Here is a 6,043-nt window from a genome sequence, read left to right on the forward strand (position 1 = left end):
TTTCCATGATCATGGAGCTTTTCTTACTAGATGGTCATGCATGGTGAAGCACGTCAAGCAAATCCTTCACATGTTGAGCGACAGGCACCATTTAACTTATTTTTTACAAGCCTCTAATTTTTCTAGTATTTGACTCTTAATATATATCTCTTTTTGTTGATTGTTATATTAAATAAGCTTTCCTTCGTAATTGTCAAATTTAGTAGATAAAACTGCAAAAATAATCCATGTGGTTTATATTTTTTTCGGGTTTTAATCTAAACCCTGACAATTTTGGATGCATAATCCTTTTGAATAGGTTTTTCTATAGAATTGGTCATAGAAGTTCAAATGTCTATTTTAGCCTTTTTTTTTTTTTTTTTTTTTTTTTTTTTTCATTTGTCATTATTATTTTTAAAAAAATAAACCCCCCTCGCCCACCGGTTTTTAATCATTTTTAACATTTTATTATTAAGAAAAGAAATATAATAGAAACCAACCCCTCCCCACTTCCACCATAATCTTTCCCACAACCCTCCTCCTTTTCTCTTGTCAGGCGGCCAATGCAACTCCTCCAATCACCATCTACTTGCAATTCCAATAATAAGCATTACTCTTTTTGTATTTAATCCCAAATAATTTTCTATCTACAAATATACCTTCAAACAATTTTGATTCAAAACAAGTTGATGACACATATGAACTTCAATCCAATACCTCCGTCAACAACATCCCCTTTCCCATTTCTCTTTTTTCAAAAAATAGATTAAAGAAATCGATCTGTTTCCATCCTCCAAACCCATGTTTCAATTTATACTTTGTTCATCCCTAGTTTCAAACAATTTTGGCTTAATCCGGTTTTTAGAATGGTTATCAAAATGATTTTTAATAAGAACCCAATTACATGTACTACCCATTATGATATGCAATCTTCACCATTCACGTTTATTGCTCTTCCTATTCTTTCCCAGTATTAAGAATTAATGAAACCCAAATGATGAGAGAAAAACTTTGAGACACACTTGAACAAAAGTTAGAACAAGTATATTGCAGAATAGTTAATCTCGAAGGATCTAAGAGCTCAACAGTAATATTTAAGTTAGATGGTTAGAGAGTTAGTTGCGGAAAATAAAGAAATAAAAATGACAACAATTGTTATATCAAGTATACACATAAGTTGATTCATAACGAGGAATGCATTCAAGTCAAGTTAATAAGTGAGATCAAACTTAGTGATTAAGTCACAAAGGACTTGCTCCAAAGAGAGATTGTAATCAGCTATGAAAGAGTAAGTAATATGAGTAAGTAAGAGAGAGATAGAAATGATAAATCCAGAGATGTGTATTAGAAAATGGTAGATGTGTATGAATTACAAAGAGAATGAGCTCTATTTATAGAGACTCATGAGTTACATCAGATTCACTCTCTAAGAGTAGCCATGCAAGGCATACTGGACAATAGAGAAGATTGTAGTAAGACAAAACAAATTGAATAATAGAGAGAGACTGCGGTTCGTCCAGACTTCGGCTGCGGTGGCTAGGAAGAGATCTTGACTGTGGGTGCACTGATGACTGCGGTAGCTAAATGTAACATCCGGATTCCCAGGTATATTATTTTTGGAGTTTGTGGAAGAACTCGGCGAGTTGGAGCTTAGACTCGCCGAGTAGGGCCGCGGATCTCATCCAGGTCACGACTGGACTCGGCGAGTCCATGAGTGGACTCGGCGAGTCCATGCTGTTTAATGAAACCCTAATTTCCAGGGTTTGGGACCTATTTAAAAGCCCTTATGTCCATCATTAGCGGCTACCACACCCCAGAGCGAGACCCTAAGAGATCTGGATTGATTGAGAGAAAAGAGAGGCCATTTTTGATCATTTTGTTGGTGTGATTTGAAGAAGAAGGTGACCAAGGCAAGAGGTGACTGAAGGAGGTGCGAATCTAGTGACTTTAGAGTTCAGAGGCTTCATATTGAGGTATTCCTTCGGATCTTCTCCAGTGTTGGATATTGATTCACAGAGTTAGGGTTTTCTAACCCTTTGGAAGATGGTTATGTAGAGCATTTGGTCCCTTCTTGAGTTTGTGCTTTGGATCTGGACTCAAAGAGGTCCAGAGACCTTAACCCTAAGAGCTTTATGAGTCATTTTGGGGTTATTGGACTTAGGTTGTCATTTTTGGGGCTAAATCACCAATTGATGCCATCTAATTGATATATGAGCATCAAGATTCGAACTTTACGTGACTTTCATGCTTGGGAAGGCCAGATCTATGGATTAGGGGCACAGATCTGACCTCAGGAGGTCAATAGAGTTTGTGCATGGCATGAACTCGCGGAGTTGTTCTTGAGACTCGGCGAGTAGGGTCAGGGTTTCACGAAAATCACTCAGGGAGTAGACTTGCCGAGTTAGGGAATAACTCTGTGAGTCAGAAGGGGATTAGAGGACTGGGATTCGAGGCGGTACTCGCCGAGTTGTTCTTGAGACTCGGCGAGTTGAGTCGGGGTGGCCCCGCGATTCATGCCAGGTGTGACTCGTCGAGCATGGGGAGGGACTCGACGTACCAAATGGGAATAAAAGAGTTAGTGGACACGTGTATACTCGGCGAGTCGCCCTAGTGCAATCGACGAGTCGGGTCAAAGTTTGACCGTTGACTTTTGTTGACTTTTAGGGTTTGGTCAGCAATGTGGCCTTTGGGCCAAGAGGGGGGTAAAATGGTCTTTTACCCTTAAGAGGGTGCTAAGAGAGGGTTGAGTCTAGTCTCGAGAGTTATGTTCATGAGAGTATTTGCCTTATGTGATAGACGGTGGCGAGTTCGAGATGTAAGTGTGAGGATATTTACTTTCTGCTCGCCAGGTGAGTCTTCTCACTATACTTTACCTAGTGTGGTAACAGAGTTATGTGACAGAGTTATTGTATGCTATCTATGTAATGCGTAGCACCACATTATTTCTATGTGATTTATGATGTGTGTATATCAGAGATAGGACCAGAAGGTCCACTGTGACAACCCAAGTTGTCCCGTTACATTTCTCCGTTACCGTTAACGGAATATTCCACTGTATAAAAGTTCCGTTAAATAGAGGGCATCAATTTAATAAGCATTCCATTTGGTTACCTTTAACATGCCGTTAAGTCGTGATAAAAGGGAATAAAAACACAAGACACACATTTTCATTCATTTAGAAAATGCCAAGTTTTATTATTGCGACCACTAAATCGGGTGCGACCAAAAGCCCCGTTTAGCGGCAGTATCGGGTAAAATTCCACTGAGCCCCGACTGTGAAACCTATATATGGGTGAGTGGAGTCCATTGGAGACTTTTTACACTCTCTCTCTATACTCTCTCTCTAGACCCGTTTTCGCCCCGAATTCGCAACCAAACGCTTCCAAATTGTAAGTCCGCTTACCCTAACTTATTCTAAGCGTATTGATTTATGTTTATAGCCCAAAAATCATCCAAGAAGGCATAAGATAAGGAGTTTACGGCCCAGGAACATTCTAGGGCCGTAAACCCCTAAAAAGGTGTTAAAAATGCCTTTAAACTTGACCATGAGCTTAGAAACTATTAGGGGATATAGCCTAGGGGTGTTTAAACACTAAAATGCATGGATTTAGGACTCAAAGAAGAGTTTACGGCCCAAGCACATGCTTAGGCCGTAAACTCCACAAGTTAGGGTCCCAAATGTGCACCAAACTCATCCTAGGGCTTATTACATATTTTAGGGACTTATTCCTTTGAGTTTAGGACACTAGAACACTCCAAAATGAATTAAAGAAAGGAGTTTACGGCCCATGAATAGTCAAGGCCGTAAACTCCCTAAATCATGCCCAAAAGTGTGATTTCTGCCCCCCTAATGGCCTTAGACATTTACCATAAAATGCTAGAATGGAATTAAAGGCTTAAACACAAGAAAAATGAGACATTTCTTGGAGTTTACGGCCCAAGCATTATCTAGGCCGTAAACTCCCCAAAAACCCCCTCAAATGTTAGTTTTAATCCTCCAAAATAGCATCACACTTCATTTGAAATCACTAGAAAGGCATTAAAGGCTTGAAACTTCACTAAACTCAAAGATTGAGAGTTTACGGCCGTAAACTCCCTTGGGAGAGTTCTTAGGCCGTAAACTCCTATAAAATACCTTTAGAAGCCTCAAATCCAATCATGCCTTTGATGAAAAGTGCTTAGAATAAATCAAGGAACAAGCTAGAAGCATCAAAACCCCAAGAAATTGACCTTGGGAGTTTACGGCCGTAAACTCCCTTAGGTTGGGCCGTAAACTCCTTGTTTGGTCCATATTGATGCTTTAAACCCCTTTACACCCTTGATACTTGAGCATAGCAAAGTCCCACAGCTGATAGGAGACCCTTAGCACCCTTAAACGCTACCCGGGACCCCAAACACTCAACCAAAAGTGTTTTCCACTCCTTTGAGTGTGTATCATTGTTTAATTAGTATATTATATGCTAATTGTATGTGAACATATGTTATCATATGTTAAAATAGGTCCTTGTGTGTGTTCAAGTCCTTGCGTGACCCCGAACACCCAAACGGCACTTCCGTCGGACCTACTTACACCAGGTGAGTTCATACCCCTGAATGAACCTTTATAATGCTTTTAAATGTTTTCATAGGGGGGGATTACAAGTTAAACATGGCAGTTATCATATCAATCACATGTGATTGATAACCCGCATGCACAAGATTTTACCACTGTACACTGTTTTACCGAGTAGGACACTATAAATGGCTTTCAAAAAGGGTTTTTAAATTGTTCAAGTTCTTACTTTCATAGCTTATCAAAGACTCATTTCAACTGATTTATAAAAGATTCTCAAAGATTTCTAAAGATTTTCACACCTATTTTATCAAAGAATACAAATGCGATTTTCTTGAGTAACAAGATCTTTAAGGGTTTTCATGAATACTTATAATTGTTAGATACCACTGCTTCGCTTATACTTATTTTATGCTCCTACTCTGTAATGTTTTTGCTTGTACCTGAAGTCACTTATACCTGATAACTCTTATACTTATTTACCCTCTTACTTAGTGATACGATTCTACTTCGCTTGTATTTGAGATCGACTTTACTTCACTTATACTTGATACGCTCTTACTTCACTTGTGGTCATATCTACTTCGCGATGCGCCTATACTTATTCGACACTTATACTTCACTTGCGACCGCTCTTGCTTCACTTATTAGACACTCCTACTTCACGAGAATCACTTTCACTTGATACCCACTTAGTCATAGTTAGATGCATGTCCGTATTTCCTTTTCTTCGTTGAGATGTGGTCTGGTGGGATCGGGTAGCCGTCCGAAGGTCGTTTGGTCCATTAGTTAAATACTATGTATATGAGTATGGACATATAGGGAATCCTCTAGTCAAGTCAATTAAGAGTCTCTTCTTCTATTCTACACTCACTTTAGAAACACACTACCCACTGCTTGGAAGTCTCCACCGCTAGAATATCACTTGTGTTAGAAACCCACTCCTCTCAAGAAACACACTATTCTCTATTTGGGATGCATCTTCGGGACGCGGCCTTCTCCGTCGTCTAGTTGGTAACCAGAGTCTCCTGTAGGGAGAGCGGACATTGTGTGTATAGGCCTATACAGGATTGACAACCCCGCACCCTGACTGCTAGCTACAGTCCACGGCCCACCAAGCCAAGGGGTGACAAATGTCATATTATATAGATGCTGTAGGGTGTCTGGAACTCTAGTCAGTATGGTTACGAGTATCCTGGGTTGCCTTATAATTCATGGCTTTAAGGTAAAGGTATTTTCGTCAGCAATTTACACTGTATGCTGATGTCACTCTTCAGAGTCACTCTGTTTCGACCTTGCTAGCTGTATCTTTCATTTGATACTGTCTGGGGTCTATAGTCTCTGTTTCGACCTTGCTAGCTGTATCTTTCATTTGATACTGTCTGGGGTCTATAGTCTCTGTTTCGACCTTGCTAGCTGTATCTTTCATTTGATACTGTCTGGGGTCTATAGTCTCTGTTTCGACCTTGCTAGTTGTATCTTTCATTTGATACTGTCTGGGGTCTATAGTCT

This window comes from Lactuca sativa, chromosome 5, assembly GCF_002870075.4.
Source record: "Lactuca sativa cultivar Salinas chromosome 5, Lsat_Salinas_v11, whole genome shotgun sequence".
Lineage (NCBI taxonomy): Eukaryota > Viridiplantae > Streptophyta > Magnoliopsida > Asterales > Asteraceae > Lactuca > Lactuca sativa.